Source organism: Varroa destructor, unplaced genomic scaffold (genome assembly GCF_002443255.2).
Source record: "Varroa destructor unplaced genomic scaffold, Vdes_3.0 BEIS01000001.1, whole genome shotgun sequence".
In the NCBI taxonomy this organism is placed as follows: Eukaryota; Metazoa; Arthropoda; class Arachnida; order Mesostigmata; family Varroidae; genus Varroa; species Varroa destructor.
Genome location: NW_019211454.1, coordinates 74,299,351 through 74,318,441, shown reverse-complemented (window position 1 = coordinate 74,318,441; position 19,091 = coordinate 74,299,351). Strand labels below are relative to the sequence as shown.

Sequence of the window (19,091 nt, the reverse complement as noted above, 5' to 3'; positions counted from 1 at the left end):
AGAGGAGCGACAAGAAGCCTTTGTGGTCACCCTGGGTTACCACAACACACTGTTGACTTTTATTTTAACCTTAAATGGGGACGGGTTCCTGTCATTGAGGCCTTAACGCAACTGATGGACTTAACTCAAGAAAAGGACGCACTCCATGGGCTAAATCTTGTGTTCAAAGATACACTTATTACTAGCACGCTTCATTAAGGGCAGCAATTGCTAGGTGCTAACATCTCCGATGTGCGCATCATCATAGAAGCTATCACAAAGAGATTAATCAGCCTTGCCAGAAGATATCTGTGCGATTTAGACCTTAACAAAGGCCCTGAATTGTGACCATCTTATACGATGGAACACCACAGCCGCCATGCTAACGATATACCTGGAGTAGCGCGCTTCGATGTAGCAGGCACGACCTAATATACTTGCTGACGGGCAAATAGAAAAACTGAAATGCTTTAAGAAATACCTAGCTATACGGAAAAAATGTACAAAGGCACCTTATTCAAAATCCCTCAACGAGCAGCGGTTATCGAAGCGCTTTTAAAGAGTCTGAAAGCAACGTTCCATCTTACTAGGCATTTAAACTTCGTCGCGATGTAATAAGTAGGCCCTTGAACGGCGATTGGTGGAAGATTTCCAATAATCGTTCCTCATAGAACTCAATGATTCCGTAGAAGACGGGTTCAAAATTTCGAAAGAGTACTGGTGTCGATTCTAAAATTCCCCAATAAGCAAACGTCCACACATCTCGGCAAAGACCGTTCAACCATGAGCTACAGGAAGCTACGAGTACATTTGGAACTTTTCAGAAGAATTCAAAATGAAGAGTGCAATGATAAAGGGGCAATCTCAGGCGATTGTGCTTGCCGAAACAAACATTGGGCAGATTGAAGCTCGCATTGGTGCACTTAAGGCAGATGATAGTCCGAGTTCATGCTAACATTTCTGCCGAGAAATTCGCTGTCTACTATTTTTGCCGTTTGGCAAAATTTTTGAACCACAGCTCGTCAATCGAGCTTTTTTAGGGCCCCATTCTATGTATTGCATGCCGCAGTTGATTCGGAACTTCCGCAATTTCGAATTTCGTTTGTCATACAAACACGAATAACAAACAGAGAATAATACTTATGGATGGAAATGCTTTAATGAAAAATGCAGCTGTTAAACATCATAACATACTCCGGTTGGATTATGAATTGCGGCGCTTTTTTAAGGGTTTCCTTTTTCTACTTGCAGCGCTTGTTGCTCACTGCTGATACACCCATTGAAAGCTCTCTTCTTGCACTATCAGGATGTTGCAACAATACTATGTTGCAAGTGCAGTATCAGCCCCTGAGAAACCCTCAGAGACACATATTTTAAATGCAAGACTATACATTCTCGATACCTCCTGTATTATTATACAGTTCTTCGAGGCCAAAACGTTATTAACACAGCTTGAAACAATTGTGTGTAATGTAGTGTCCCTATCGCTGTATTCAATAGTCTTTTGCCGAGATTCAGAATATGTCTCCCACTTTGGCTGACCGTTGAGTTCGATAACGACCATTTGTAGAGACTTTCGAAAAAAGACGAATGATAAGCCAATTAGGAATTAGCTGAAAAGATGGGCTGCAAACATAGCATTGTCATGAAGCACCTCATGCCATGTCCCTCAAGATTGCACAGAAACTTGAAATGAATTGCCTAAATCGAAAAGTGAATTATGGCTTAACGTTGCAGTCCAGTATCTCGTACGGCATCAAGGATCACACGGCCAAAATGATTGATTTTTGTGGAGAATCGTTATCGGTGATGGGTCGTGGTGTTCGTAGGTCAGCATTAATCAGAGATCGTAATGGGAGGTTTCAGGACAGAAATCAAGGTTTAGGGTCTAACCAGATCCTTATCCATAAAGATTATGCTTTGCGTTTGATGGGACTGAAAGAGTTTGATTCAGTTAGAATCGCCTTTTACGAACCAGATAGTTGATCGAAGCGTTTATTTGCTTCAGTTGCGCCGACTCAACCAGGCTATTGGGGAAGGAGAATCCGACAGACGAGATCAGGCCATCCTGTCAATGCGAAGCCACACGTGGCAAATATCGTCAAAGCTGCTTTTCTGCAATTTGAATGGAAGATTTAGGTGCAATCTCGGATTTTTCGTTTACTGGGCAGTCATTTTCATGACCTCATTTTCGACAAGGACCAACAGCTCAAAATGCAGTCGCAAAGCCTTTTGGAGACGAATCCTTACACTTTTTGAAGAGACGACGTATGTAATTTAAAAAAGCTAGAACAAAGTCGTTAGCAATAACGGGATACACATAATTTACTGTCACAGGAATAAAAAGTGTAGTATTCTCTGTTACGTAAAAAAAAATGCGCAACCTTATTATACGATCTAGGTGTTGGCTTCTTGGTGTATTTAGTCTAACCTTAATAGATAATGGCATAACGTACATTAGAAATAAAATTTCACAGATTATCTAATTTTTTTTTGCGTGGGTGTTAATGTTAAGGCCAATTTTAAATATATGAATATAAAATTTCTAGTTTATTCGCTTTTCAAGCGTGCCCAGGCTTCGTAAGGATTTATAGATTTTTTTACACAAGGTCTACAAGCGTACCTGGAGAGTTCAGATGGCGTTAAGCATGGACGTTTGAAATCTGCCCTTTGACTCTGATAGTTCTCACTTGAACTGTTGATAATATTTATTATGGGTTCTTTCGTAATTCATTCCGATTTGTCGCATATTTTGGACAAAGCACGAATTTTCCCTACTAGCCATGTGCTCTGAGGTTTATAATGCCACCCCTTCAGAAAACCCATCTCTTAATTTATGTACGTTTCTATGCTGCCCCACAAAGCAAATATTTTCGCATTAAAATTGATTTGACAGCGAGCAAAAGCAAAATTGAAGTTATATGGTTTATCTAATCCTCTTCTTAAAGGCGGTGCACTTTTATCCATAAATTTAGATCATGTTTAGTGATTACTTAGATAATGCATCAAATTCTGTAAAATACACTTTATGCGCAGACTGTCACATCTTTCCTCGTTTATATAACTGACAGTTCATAAAAATTTCCTTTTGTTCTCACAGCACTTTAATTCCATATCTACGGACCAGCATCGCCTTTGCGTAACCTAAGTCATCATGGTTAAATTATTTTAATAAATGGCTGTGGGACGTTTTTGTACATGTTCCGTTGTTGCTGTTTCGCGTGCGTGTTTGGTTTGAAAGAGTAAAACGCATTTCAAGGTTGTGCCACCGTAATGAAAACTAACAGGCATAGCGCTGATTCAAATCTCAGCATAAACAAAACTTGTCTACAAAATATCCTAAACAGGGAAGTAAAGCACGAGGGTCCACAAAAATTACGATCTCTACGTTTTGTTTGTTACGTCTAATAAGTAACATCTACACGTCCCTAATAATATACCTGTTTTTCATATAATGTTTATAAAAGTCTGAGATACTCCGCTATACTTTTGGTATGTCAGTGTTTACCGATGCGACGGCGTTAACCGAAGCCGCAGTAATAAGCTAAGATTTGCGCTTGGCTGTATTTATGGAGCGTTGCGAAAGGTCAGTCCTGGGGGGGTGTCTGACGTAACTTGTATCTACGCTGGCGTCTTACAATCTTCTTAATTTTTTTTTCAAGTTAAAAAAGTTAAATGATCCAAAATATACTGGAGTTATAATATTTTTGCTCAACGTACAGTTGCTTCAAAGGAGATTCTGTTCGTTCATAGCCGTTGTTCCATGACTATAAGCTGGCACTGAATGACCAACATACTTATGCTTAAAGCTTAATATTACGACAGTCAAGATTGATAAATATTACAGGCATGTCCTAAGAACTCTGTCTAGCTATCTAACAACAATTGCATCATAAAACAATACGTTTCAGTTTCTACAGCGCTCACTGAAGTCTATACTTATCTGAACATATTGGCTCAACCCATAATAGTGAATCGTTAATAATCTTTTCTAATTTCACTATTGATATGCACACTTGTAAACGCGTCCTTTTTGTTTTTCAATTATCACCTTATATATACAGCTTGCAGAAAGCCTCAGATTGGCTTCCATATCCTTCAGGATTCCAGTCCCATTACTATACTATTTTTCCATACCGGATTTAGAATGCCTCACACTCCACAAAACAAAGCTGTATAAGCTGTTAGACCGCCTGTGACAGGCTGATAAAAACAAAGTAACGGGCTAGCACATCAATAAATATTTTAAAAAAAAAAAAAAACACTGTGAGAAAGAAACACTTGGAACAGTTCAACTTACCAGGCAATAGCACAATCGTATCTGGGCGTTTGAAGAAGGAGCGAAACCCGACCACATAAACCACTATCAATTTTTCAGGCAATCTGAAGTCTGCTTTTAATGGTCATTTAAGTATCGTCTAAGTGAATGGGAAGAAAACCACCGTGTGCATACCCCAGAAAATTAAAAAAAGTTAAAAACTGTTTTACATATTTTTAAACTCTGCTATGCATTAACGAAATTAACCGATTTAAAAAAGGCGTCAACATGAGTGCTAAATATTTTACATTATTCTAAAGAGGTTCTATTCCTCAAAAGGGTAAAAACATTAATTTTATCTGAAAACTTTAGCCCTTAATCAGCACCAGGTTTATCGCGATTTCGAAATTCGGTTCTATCGCGGACTACTGGCTGCACAATATGTGGTAGTTTTACTTTTTTCAGCAGCTAGCTGTGTCCATTGCGGCCTGAAGTAGGACACGGTAATACAGAGCCATCTGTCGGACTAAAGTTCTAGACTCCAACGGCATTAAAGTCGTCATTTACTAAAGCAATTGATAAATGTGATGAAGGTTTCACTCGGCAGGCAGCGGGCGTATGCGAGCTTCAGAGATGGTCCGGCTTGGCACGCACCGAATACATATGAATTTTCACCGGATAAGTTTTTGCATTCGTCCAGCTCAGGATTATTAAACTTCCGCTTTCCTCCACGAAGCTCTCGTTAGGTATCTAGTACATTGTTTGGCACAACTCTTTGAAGAGAAGCATATTACGCAAGTTTACTATCGTGTTTATATCGATTGTCGCACTTTCAGAGGGTCGGCCGACGTAAGAGGTATTTAATCTCAGCCCTCAAAATGTTAGAGCCTTGAAGTAAACATAAGGCAGTACTTTAGTTTGAAGGGATCATCGACGGAATAGCATTCAATTACTCCGCTTTTGCTCTTGTTCATGTTATAACGGTAGTTCACCATAACAGTAAACGTGAAGCCCAAACAATAGAAATGCTTTTTAGCTGAGTGTTTAATCCAATCTGTTGTAAAATTAACAAGAAAATAAGGTGTGCAGGTCTCTTTATTTTGAAAGTTGTTCGATTAATAGTGACTTTGAAGAGCCTTGTACCATCTGGCGCTTTGGGTAGTTCAGATCGGAAAAGGGCAAACTGGAGAATACTTTTTCAGGCTAGCGTTGAGAACCCTTTGGCTCCGCGGGGAGAACATACCGCCGCAGATCATGATCTCGTAATGATCATGGCTTTTCTGGCTAAGTTTTTTACAGACAGCTATTGAAGTAATATGGAATTTCAATATAATTTTTTTAGACTCTCGCCAAAAAGTACTAGCCACTGAAACGATCTTACAGCACCCACGGTTACAACTAGGTTAACTTACACAGATATCTTAAATAAGTTCTTATCCCTCATCTCATACACCTCAGTTCCTGTTGCCTGTAAAGGGCTCCTTGTATCGCCTTTGTTATGACCTGTTATTACTGCAGTTGCACCTCTGATTTCAAACCTTCGAGTGTATTTAGTAGTAGATTATTCTCATATATTAGGATAGCTGAGGTGAATTTTATTCTTATGGCCACACCACAAAACACTAGCATTCTCATGTTGAATTGGTCGGTCATTGAATTTTCCTCTGCAAACATAATTTTCTGATTTATTTCAGTATCACGTTTGGGCATTAGGTGCCTAGGGTATCCAAAATCGGTTCCACAATTTTGGGTCATTTTGTTGTTTTCCCGATAGGATGTCTCGACTTTAGTATCGCTCTATTGAAAATCGGTGGGTCGCCGTAATTAGCAGATGAAAAAAGAGATACTCCAAGGAGCACATTGGGTATGCTCCCAGACCATTAAAAAGGAGAACGCTGAAGTTTTCATGCGAGAGACATTTTGCTATCAGGCATCCTGTAATTCCTTTGCCAACGATGACGAGGTCGCATGTTGAATTAAGCTTGTTAGAGTACATCCAAACAGGCCTAAAATGAAAGCGATCATCTGCAAACGGTTACGTTTCGAGAGCACGCATATCGAAGAAATAGATTGTTGATATAGAGGATCAGGGATGCAACTCGATCCACCATATGAAAAAGCCCTGTCGGGATTTTTTTATAGGTTTAAGTATACTTCCGCTAGTCCTCCTGCCATCGGGAGCCTAAAAACTAAAAACAAGTGGATTAAAAATAGGCCATTACGTGAAACGCTTAACGCTATAAAAAGATGTATATATTATAGTTTGGATTACAGGTGGGGGCTATGGGTTAACAGTTACTTAGTACGAACTTTAAAGTGTACTAGTTGATGATGTAGAATGCAACACGTATTGCTCACAGTTACATAAACAGACCATGAGTCGAATGGAGCTATAAGCTAATATCGATCTATTCACGTCTACGTGCATTTTCAATAAATCGAACATAATTTTTTTCTACATTCAATTTTGTGTTCGTACGAACGTCAACCTCGAAACCGGGAGATACAACAGATAAACTACGTAGGACACATAAATACGTGCATATAGTTTTGGCATGTTATCATGCATGGCATGTCTTAAAAGCCAAATGTTCTAAATCTAAATTGATCGTACCAGTTGAGATTCTCAGCTATTATAGAGAATACGGTATTAAGCTAGATCAACTCTAGTTCAACTTCCCGAGCGCTACGCGACAAAGTATACCATGTATGGAGCACTTGTATATGTTTTCATTTACATGCAAGTTATCTAAAAACGTTTATATACACTAAGTGTTATTAGATTTTTCTTGCTAAGTACAATGATAGCTGCCAATGAAATTACAAGGTTATTGCAAAAAACAGTTTTATTTTACGCGTTCGGAAGGACTTTGATGCACATGGCGAACAGCACGGAGCGTCTACACGCTATCGGCATGACGTAACAGTATATCGTGATGGGAATCTTTTAAATAGATGGATTAAATGAAGAGGTGCCACAGAATACTTCTTCAAATCTGACGCCAATTGATTTTTGTCATGAGGGCACTATTTAGAGATAAAGTACGGCTCAGAAAACCGATGTTGTGATCATTTGTTGATGTTTCTGAGTAAATAGCTCAATGTTCGCAGCAATGTATTGAAACAAAATGGCAATTTTTAAATATCCTAATAAATTCCTCTTATTCCTGTTATAAGTGATACGTAAATAAAAAAAAAAAACTAAAGTTATAATGAGTCAGCGTGTATATACGTTTTTGCGACAGCTTGTACATACATACATACATATACATATCATAGAGAGCTTCTGAATTGTATGCCATGGACGTGTTTAGAAAAAAATGAATAGTATATTTAGTCTCAAGGAGAATAATGCTGTTGTAAATATGCCTTGGCTTCATCCAAGTATAGCTTAACGCTCCTTCTTTCTTTGAACGTGGTTCCATAGTTGGTGTTCAATTATCACGCAACATTCATTTAATTGTTTTTTTATAACTTGCGCCTGAAAATAGATTTTAGGCGGCGAGAATAGGTTCCTGGTTCTAATCAACATATAGTTTAAAACCCTTGTGCCTTCCTTTTAGGATCGGAGACTAAGTTTCATGATCAGGCCCGATTTAGACGAGCTGCAACGCCCTCTACGACCCTTATGACAACTTTTGTGGGCCATAAGCCACTATTTTCTATTAGAGGAAATCGAGAAAATGTTTGGCATATTAATCGAAATCGGTCAGATTTACCTGCATGACGAAAGATAAGTTTGGGTGGATCATGAACCCAACCATCGTTGTAAACGTTGGTATACGGCCTATTCCTAAATAAGAAAGACACACTCGGTTGATGATTATTGACGAACCACGTATACTTTATAGAAAAGTATCTAAAAAGTCTTGTATTAAAAAGAAAAAAACAAAGGAACCCTTCTGTTGTGACAATAAAGATAATAATTAAAAAATTGTTTTGAGCGCTTGTCGAAAAGGTGGTTATACTTTGGCCAAAACACTCTGTTCCACACCTCTAGCTTCCTCGATTTTATTCTGTCAGACAGACCTATTTTGCTTATTGCTAATCCAGTTATTGCAGAAATATTTGAGTTTTTATACCATATAACAACGTAAGTAGGCCAATAAATCTAAAACGTGGGTGTCATCTATTAGAACGGTAGTCTGTAAACTTTCCTGAGAATTGAGAAAATATGGTTGAAAGTAGTAAAAACCTTTCTAAATTACAATTTCTTATTGTTAAAACGAGCCTCAAAACAAATCAGTCGGGTAAACATAGGCAAATCATAATTGTGTAGCTTCGGGCGTGAAGAAATAAGATAATCAGCACCTTTTATTTTAACGAAAACGGCTTCTAAATATTTTATTTATATCCGGTTAAATGGCCTCAAAATTACCCAGATTTACTTTTTTTATATAGTACTTATTAAAGGTTATATGATCCTGTCAACGTTTACGCTAAATTAAGATGAAAGATCACATTGGTATAGTCGTATGCAGGGACATATACATCCGTTTTGGATATCGAACATAAGTATTTGTACTCGATTGGGAAAGGTGTTATATAATAAAGCAAAGCAGACCGGTAAACCTGTGATGCCACGCTCGTAAAGTCGAATTTGGAAAAATAGGTAGAAACTTTACTATCTATACTCAAATTCATGGCTGAACTGTATTTTTTTGGCTGTAAGTTCAACGTATTTCACAGCTTGATATATGTTTTTTTTCTTTAAATTATTAGTGCTTTTCTAGGCCACCCCTTTCTCTTCATTTAACAGTAAGGCTGATGAAACGGCCATTTGAGGTCTCCAACGATGATCAGAGCATTGTCACTGCCAAATTCCATGCAAACTACCCGTCTTTCCGCGGGCCGACGTTCAATTGCTTTACCATTACGAAATCGGCTTTGTCTTTCGCAAAGCAGATTATGAAAAAAGCTCGCTATGGTTGCTATTAAAGTTGATAAGTGTAAAGATTTTCTGCTAGTAGCCAGTGTCACTGAAATCTCGTTTCTCTCCACCCACGAAGAAGCTGCTCCTCCGCTTTCACTGTAAAATATGGAAGCTATCGCAGTGTATGGAGTTTGCAGAATGATTCACCCTGCCACCGTTATAGTAGTAGCCCGCTGCCCGTTGCATTTTTTAAGAACGGCCCTAAAAGCCTGCAGCGATGACACATTTTCATCGTTATCGCCTGATCCGCACCTTTAAACGACTTTTAGCCAACTTTCTGAAATCGTAAGCAGCGCGGGACAAAAAACCCACTAATTCACCTGGTGAATAGTCCATCTTGTGCGCATCTTCTCCTGTGACGCGTTTTTGTTAGCAGTGGTATGGTCAGTGAACCCAATCAGCAGGAACTAGCGGCTACTTACGTCTTGTACAGTCCAATAACCATAAAACTGTCTTTTGCAACCACAGTCTCTTCAAGAGCTATAGAAACTGCTTTTACGGAAGTGCCTTTACCAAGTTCCTGTTCAGCAGGCATTTATGATAGGCCACATCTACACAGGCTATCAGACCATCGTGTTTTTAGAGCATTTGTTCAAAAACTTAGAAAATTTCTGCGCAAGATCCTTTCACACTAATCCGGACGTCGTCGTCTCTCACTTGCCGCGACTGTGATCTTGTGTCACGACGGATCAATGCCAAGCTGTTGCTTCTTACCGCTGGACCGTAGCGAAAAAGGGCGTTTCGTTGACATTCTAAAGTATTATAGAATTTGAGAGTTTACACGGAGACGCGCTGTTCCTGTTGTTGGTTGTGACGCCATGTGTCGTCAGAAGGCAGGAATCAAGAAGAAAAATGCCGCATTTAATAAAACCGGCTTGCGAAGTAAAGGTTTCATCAAACAGGTTCCCGATCTTACTTGGAAATGCATTCCGGGTCATGTAACTGCCACCGCAGCCCTCTTTGAAAGAGCATTCCCGTTTTCATCCATCTCTTGTATGACTGTGAATACAGGCCCGCCTACCGCTGTGTCTGCCTTAAGCACACTGAACCGAGGGGCCATATCCGTCGAGAACATCTCGTTCCTCTGGTCACCCTTTACCAATATAAGAAGTCGCAAGGAACAGGGGTGGCACATGTTAAAATCAGCCTATTTAACAACTTGGCAAGCTTAACAAGAAAACTGCTGTCTACGAAACAGGAACGATACTAGGCGGTCAGTCGCGGCTCAATTTGAATAACTGTCATCTGTTTAAAGTCCATCAACTTTTTTTTTACTTCAAGCCTACCTAGTGGTCCCTTAATTCAAGGTGAATCTGTACAAATTTGTTTACCCTATAATTAGCAGAGTCTTACTTTTTTGGCACAATTATAATGAAAGACGCTAAACAGATCGTTTATGACTCTATCAGAGAGTCCAAAATATTACAAAGGATCATAATACGCAGTGATGCTCTGCAGTCCTGATAGTAGAGCAGCATTAAGTCGAATAAAACCTACTTTAATTATAGCTAAAAAAAAATGAGCGTAATGGAATCATTGAGAGTGCTTCGCCCAGAGCGTTTATATCAAATAGAGACGAAGACAAGCCGGCACGCTTCATAATACGAGCTTATGGCTTATCGTTGACGTCATTTGTTATTATCACAGGTTATTCATGGCCGGCTGAGTAAAGGTAGCGAGAGTGAGATTGAAACTCGTTTTTTTTTTCCGATTAAACCTTTTCGTTACAGGTGTTTTGCATGAGAAAGTAGTATATACTATATAACAAGTAGCGCTAAGCAGATTATTTTATCAATGTATTTAGTATGAGTATCTGTGTATCTAATCTATTTCAGTTTCGGTATACAATGTATGGGTTTATAGATGTTTTTGAAAATGAAACTGTTGTCGTCCTCGTAGAGCATCTATTATTATAGCTTTCATATTAGCGTTATCCTTGAAACACCTACATATAACGTTGATTCCGCTCTTAAAACCAATCAACGACAGATCTAAATGCTACTGAATTACTGATTGGGTAGCCACCTCAGCCACTAGCTACTCTAAATATATACTGTATAAACACTTGTTATTTAGTTAAGAAAAACAACAATAAGTGCCGAACCCTTTGTTCTGCTCTGCCGAATAGAGAATTTGGTACTCTTGAGTTACTTTTTTCCGTCTTTTGGACGAACCTCGACATAAGGTTTCTCATAACTTCTTCTTCTTCTTCTTCTTCTAATCTCTTCGGACATTAGTACGGAAGTCGTGAGGTGTACGCCGTGTCGCACAATCTCTAAATGTGTGTCTCTCTGATAATACTGGTATATTTATCATTTTAACTCCTCATTATGGAGATATATTCTCTGTGATAAAGATCCTTTTACTCAAATGCTCGTATTCGAACACACGACTTATCCAGAGCACGCTGATAACACCAAGCTCGCTGCTGCCTCAGCTAGCATTAAGGTAACGGAAATAATTTTTTAAGGAAGCGCTTAAACATTGCGACTACCAGCTGGAGTAGTTAACTTGAAAGCCATTCTAAAGAAACCTTGTTTGTTCTCTTCGTCTCTAAGGCTTAAGTCAGTTTAGGATAGTTTGCAAGAACGGATTTTTGTCAGCGCCAACATCTTCTCCCTGCCCTGTGTTCAGAGCAGAAAACTAACCTGATTTAAAGATTATATATTTCTTAGAACAGTTGTTTTAGAAACGCTCAGAAAGGTACTGAAAAACTGAGAAGGAATTAAAAATTAGCCCATATACTCAAGCAACAAATATTCTATGTTCTAGGCTTTCCGTACGGCCCAAAATGATCGAGTCGCTTATACGATTGATTCAATGTGTTTATTAGAATTTAGGCGAAGCTGCGAGTTTTCCATTACGGAAAATTCGATTTTGTGAGATTCTATTAGTAATGCTTCAGGCACACGAGACAACAATTGACAAAGAAAAGAGTTTGTAGTTTTAAATCTTTCTCTCTTAAATTAGATCGGTTGACTAGGCTAAGAAGTAAACTGTATACGTTTGATGCATGCTTCATAGTTATTTTTAATTTTGATGTTTTTGAATGCGACCCATATTCTGAATGACTCTTCAAACCAGGCCGATCAAAGAACAGTATCAAAGCTGAGTAGTGGTATTCCACCCGTACGTAGTGACGTTTCTGTGAAAAAAATAGTATAAAGCATCTACTTGTCGCTTCTCCACCTATGCCTAGCACTATGCATCTCGTAAATATAGATAAATATTGAAGATCGTCGTTTGTAGCTTGATTCAAGTTAACGTCTTGGGGGCACCTTTTATTTGCATCGAAATTATAGACGAGAAGTTCATCGGCGATAGCAGCGCTACAATAAGAAAGGAGCTGGTTACGTAAGTGTTGGGCAGTTGAATGTTATTTGAAAATACGATAAGTGTATGTATGAACCAGTGAACAACTTCAAAGTACGAAATAATTGCTTGTAAAGTTGAGGCATAAGCTAATCTCTTACCTAGTCTATGTGTTTCAATGGTTGCGCGCATAACATCACTACAATACAGTGTCCAATGGAAGAGTATGCATAGATAAGAAAAAAAAGTACGCTCGTTAGGAACAGCCTGTGTAATAATTACCTTTATACTCTCTATAAAGGGCATCTGTTTTGACATTTTTTTTAGTACACTATGTGTATTAATTGGTTGGTGGCAATCCTCCGCGCACTGCATCAGCAAATTCATTACTGGACTACCAGAGTGGTTGCTATATCTGGACTGGGGGCAAACACGCTTTTTGCCTCTAGCACTTTATTATCCTAGCCTTTTCCTAATTAACGCTATAATGATTTTACCGTCTTTCGGCAGTACGGCATAACGAACAGCCGGCTAATATTAATACGAAAGCACAAAATCAAAAATACGAAGAATTGCATACTTACGTTTCAATTAGAACTTGAATACGACTTTAACTATGCGCACTCATCTCTCTTCCATAGTTTTCACACATCTGTGGCAAAAATAAATTCAACACATTGATTACCAGAAGGGATTACTTGATTACCGAAACACACGGGTATAGGTTTATCAGTAGGTCATTAAAGAAATATATACAACAGTTAGAAACGCAATACGGAGCACACTTTCGAAGTACATAGTCAACTCAAACGGAAAGCGTATTCTTTTAATCGATGTCACATTAATTTTTTTTATGGATTTTTACATAGATATATACATATATGATGTAAATATACGCTGCAGTATACATAGTTCCTTGTACATATTTAAAAGTTAACTAAAAAACGGTACAATCTCTCGGTGCTCTAGTTTCGTAAGAAAACATCTATCTGATAACATTTAATGTAAAGCACTATCTGCTCGTTGAGAGATCTGAGTTGCATTTTTTCCAATCAAATCAAACCAATAGATCAAATAGGTTCTACGTAGCCGCTTTAGAGCGGAAAGCATGTATTACGTATCACTTGGGTTGGAAATGGTTGGAAAAAATGCAAAATTTCACAATTGGTATTCAAATTCGTTTTTTCTCGAAAGAGGTAAAAAATGAATGTTTTGACCCCATTGCGGATCCGTATGTAGAATCAATTGTTATGTCAAATTCGAGTAGAAATAACTGCGTGAAATTGAGTCAAGTTCAAAATTTCCGCTAGAAAAGACTCTTAACTTAGCCCCAAACACGAACTTCACACGCCTCGCTTCAATAAGCTAGAATACTATCGTGTCCCATCTCACTGGGGCTAGTTGTCTCTCTTATAAATCTCTTACGATGAACGCGGTTATTTTCTCATTTCTTAGAAGTGATGGATCCGCGATGAAAACGCCGATATTGAATCTGAAATAGATAAAGAGGCAACGAAACGTTTCTTCTATGCGACCATATTATCGCCGTCTATAATATGTTGCAGTACCTTTCCCTTTAGTCATTATATCATCTGCTGTGACGCAGCCAAGTCAAATATTGTAGGTAAGAATGGGATGGGCTAACTGATACAAGATGAGCAGGAAATCACTGGAGATAGAGAAACGGGTAGTCATTGCTGCATGATGGAATGGCCCCTACCAACTCAAAGAGCCTCTTCCCTTCAGTGAAGACCTCTGTCGTAGCATCTTTCAACGGCCCCATTTCCCTGGATTTTAGATCCAAATGTGCTACACTTCTATACCGCACAGAGACACAATTCCCCGAATGAAAGAAGCTGATCCCATTAGCCGTTCTTCTTGACCCATTCTGGGGTCCCAGCTAGCTAGGTATCGTTCTACAACTGTTAGTCGTCGACTTTTCTTATCCAGCCATTATATTCTCTATCCTGTTGACCCTGCTTGCTCCACAAAAAGCTAGGAAAAGGGCAAAGGCACAAGAAGATTCGGCGAAATAAGAAATAAGACGAAATAAGAAGATTCGGTAAGAATTACCATCGAAATTGCGCTACACAGGCGCAATATGTATACACATATATACACCCTTGTAGGTGTGGCCTTTTCTTGCCTCTGTCTGCATGGTTGCGGCCTAGGACCGTAAGACATGGCGCTAGCTATTAAGATTGGGTTGGAAATAAAACAAGGATGGAGATAATAAACAGGCAAAAGAAGAAATAGATTATGATCGTTAGATACTAGGCTAATATAATTTCGATCAATAAGTCTGCAAAAGGTAGTTATTACAAAACAACTAAATATTTTTTTGCCGCTAGTGGTGTTTTTCTCTGCTTATTTATTTCTTTCGTTCTCGTATACATTTTATGCACGTGAAGAACATTTTCGTCCTACTAGTGTCTGCAGTTTCACGAATACAAAAAGGGACGCAAATACTTTTGCTGCGTTCGGTACTACTTTTTCATCGGTTGCTAAATGTGTTTATTGTGCCAAAGGTAAGCAGCCAGGCAAACCACCATATGTGTACCGCTGCGTTACAACAGATAAGAGAGTAAACGAATGGGCGAGAAACTGATTGTGCTACTGAATATTGGATTCGGTCAGTTGTTGAGGTCTATAAGAGATGTAACCTGTTCCCCGGGGCAATAGCAGTAGAAGGGCGTCGAGAGAGTGTTTTCTACATGGTGGTGGGCTGTGCAAGATCACACGAGGGACAGTGGTAAATATAGCTGTGAGGACAGCATGGGCTGGATGGTTAGGGTTCGGTAATAGAATCATCAATAATCAAAGTTGACTGCGAAGGGCATGAGGGGTTCGGGGGATCATACAATCAGTTGCTTGGGAGGACAAAACCGCCAATATTATTGGTCTCGAGAGCTTGGCGATCAGCAGTGACTCGACAGGGCGTGGTGGTGGCCTCACGTAGCTTTACGTTCTTATCCGTATTGATGAAACTCCAGCCGAGTGCTACCTACATCGGTTTCTGCGGGCTAAGCCCATAAAAAAGTACCCTTAATCGACCGTAAATTAGTCCGCTCGGCACGACATATTCTATCGGGGCCTCTTTAATGTCGCTTGGAGCAGTACCAAAACGTTACATATTAACGTCTGTATTCTAAGCAACTTGTAAGAAAAATATACGTCGCTTTCAAGGAAAAATTGCATTTATACCTTAATCCACTAAAGAGCAAAGAAGACCATTTACATTATAGAATAGCGCCCATGCAGCTCAAGTAACGAAACCTACTCAAGGTAGACCCGCGAATAAGTTAGCCAACTTCAAAACCTATTTTCGTTGACTTAACCAACTTGTACGAGGAAAATTACCTGAATAAAGATATATTTTTCGCAGAATGCGGATCCGTGTGTATAGAAAGTTTAAAACTAAAGAACCATATGGCCATAATAACTATTAAAGCTAGACCGTAGACTATAAGTACATAATGTGCTTTATTCATTTTTTTAAACGATGAAACCTCTCTGCATCAGTGCCTCCGAAAAGCGGAGGGGACCAATCTTCAAGCAGATTACAGATTAAGGGGTACAATAATGTTTATCATGTTGGCTAAGCGTGACTGAGTGGTATACTACTATAGCCTTTAGCCAGCGCAAATATTAGTAGTTGAATTCGAATTATACTTGACTAGCCAAAGATTAGGTGTCTTCGGAAGAAATATTGTGTCATGCTCTCTACCACCCAACGTCAAAACAGTTGAATTATGCTATCTAATTCTACTCGGTCAAGTCGCTTAGGTCTGCATTTACGCCGAGCAAACGGATTATTTATTTTTTGAGCCGTTAAGAAAACGTTAACTGTCTTTCTGAGAAAAAGAACAGCGAACCGTTTACCAATACGTGGAAGTAATGGATCTGTATATCGACAATGTTTGTACGAAATTTAATGAACATTGCAAGATCGGCACAGCATTAACAAAGGAGAAAACCCATTTTTATTAGTCGGTACAAATTTCTCGTTTCGTTGGTGCAGCGCTGCCCCTTGTTTTCTAAGTGCCCAATTGTTTAGGATGCTGACTTCGATGTCTCATTGGGTGGCCCCGAAGACCTTGCTTAAACAATTTCGGCGACATCACCAAAATCTGATCTATTCTATTAGTGTCCTCCAGATTTTCGCTCTGCCTTCAACATAGCCTTGACCGAAAGCAAACACATAAACATTTCTTTTGACTTACAGTAACTCAATAGTAATGTACAGCAAGATAACATATTTCAATAAACGAGGGTGAACGAAGAGTGCTCGAAGTTTATACCAGCATATATACTGCTTTTTTTTTTCGCTCTGAGCATCCTTGTCCTATTCTGAATTTTTTCATGTCCTTGCGCCGAGCCGTACAGAACGATTGTACTTTTGACGCATCGAAAGCAGAAGAAGTGAGGAATAAGAATGGCATCACAGAACCAATAAACTGAATAATCGTGAGAATTGCAAAGCAATTCTATGGATCTATGGTGTTAAAGTTTTTCGAGGTTCAGTGTAACGCCCTTTGTTTTTCTCTATTTGACCAAACTTTCTACTGGCTACGATGATGCCAGCTGTGAAAAGAGTTTTTTCAAAATTTCAGAAGCATAAGAAAATATTCTATTTCTGAAATCCCAGATGTTATGAACATTATCAATCTACATGTTAGACCATTAAACCCTCTGTTTGGGTCTTTTCAATAACCAGTCTAGCTAATAATTGTACACTCAGTTGCTGTGCATGGCTTAGTAATCGCTACATCATCACTTTTAACCTTATCTAACGCTACTCCAGGTCTTCGATGTGGAAGAATTTTCGCTGGATTGCTGAGCTTCTTGTTCTCTGATCCAACGATAAGAATGAGAAGCTGAAGCTTTTAATGCCGGCAAATCTCGGCTGTAAGCTATGTTCCGCGAGACAAAATCACAGCAGGTAAACTCAATAGGCCAATAAAACCAAGGAACTCTGAGCAGGTTACGGGCCGCTTATTCTCAATGTATGCTCTGCGTGCATAACACTGACTGTTCGTCAAACGCGATTCAATAACTTTAGCGCCATTAGGCTCACTGCGAAATAAAAGAAAGGCCATGATGACTCCTAGTAAATATATAATGTCTTTCAATTCGACTGTTCGTGCAAGACAGCTAAAAATATTTTTTTTCATTTTTTATGATTTGTTTCAGGGTATGCGTCTTTTGCGCTTATTGTTTTAGTAGCCCTGCTAAAATGAATCCAAGTTTTTGGCGCTAAGCAGACTAGAGATAGCGGATCCGAAAAGGCTAGCGAGACGGTCCTGAAACAACTTCTGAATTGAAAGGAAAAATGTTAAAGGGCATAATTCTGTAGGAGATGTAGCTTAACTGGCGCAAGATTTTCTTTGTTGCTAACGGATCCAGTAGACGCGGTCCTGGTTGCCGCTTACTTTTAATTGGAGTTCCTTCCTTCATGAGGTACGGTCACACAATTCAGTACAATAATTCAAAGGGAAATTTTTAAGCATGTCAATAAATGATAGTTATTTGAAGGAAGGTGTTAATATTTTTAGCTGTTACTAGTAATTGTAATAGAAAATGCTTTTTCGCAAGGTAACATTATTATTTTTTATGAGAAAACCCGTTTAAGTTACACTTCCGTTAATAAATCAAGAGCTTATATTGCAGGCATTGTTCATACAGTATCATTTTAGATATTTGATTGTCGATGTGACGTTTGTCTGACTAAAGACAAATGAACTTCGGTAGAACTTATGCTCGTGGAGGAAGCTAAACATTGTAGCTTACGGGAGTCGAGGATGATGTAAGATAGGTCACAGCTCAGCGGTGAAGTGCTTGGCGAGCAGCATTAGTACGGCAAAAATATTTATGTTACAAACTCTATATGCAAACATCATGTTTTCAATTTACTAAGATCTCTATACATTATTTGCAGCCTCGGAAATAATAGAGAGGATTTCCGATGCTGGGCAGATTAAAAGACACCAAGGCATACCACTACAGGAAAATCTCGCTTCTATAATGGCTAGATTTAAAACGATCTTCTCCTGTCGAAGAGCGATTAAAAATCAAATATGATAATCCCGAAAACAATACATAACTGTAATTAGTACATATACTATTTTACAAGCTCGAATTCACTGACGGTTGGTTTTCTGGCGCCTACGGTCAACATTTTTTGTCGCGTAATCTTATTCACGAAAGATCATAAATTATTATAGGTTCTTGTCTATGTAGTATATATTTTTATTATCGAAGTATATATTTTTGGAAGGTCATGATTGAAATTGAGGTTGAAGTTGTTGTAGTGCAGCGAAGAGGAAGGCTGACTATCACTACATACAATAAAAATAATATGCTTTCTCAGCCGTTCTCACGCGACTTCGCAACGTAATACAATTTACGCTCATTAAATAACTGCATTAAATAACCATAAAAATAAGTAGTTTCAAATTATATAGTAGATGCAATAACATATACGAAAATGCTCGACCATCCGTCTGCGCTAAACTGTTATACCTTTCAGTGGCGAGATTGGCCTTAATGTTCTTCTATAAAGCTGTAATATGTATAGGATTAAATAATTACACGCGTAGGCAAACAATA

At 38.7% G+C, this 19,091-nt stretch overlaps 1 protein-coding gene across 2 annotated transcripts in view; it reads right to left on the bottom strand.

The window, feature by feature from the left end:
- The window catches only part of Lrp4 (LDL receptor related protein 4), a 193,807-nt gene that overhangs the window by 162,953 nt on the left and 11,763 nt on the right, over positions 1-19,091 (bottom strand). Inside the window, exon 3 of one of the 2 annotated variants that reach the window (XM_022792578.2) lies at positions 13,067-13,134. The exons of the other annotated variant lie outside the window; for it this stretch is intronic. The gene's annotated coding sequence lies outside the window, so the exon portion shown is untranslated. The remainder of the gene's footprint in view (positions 1-13,066; positions 13,135-19,091) is intronic. 2 annotated transcript variants of the gene reach the window in all.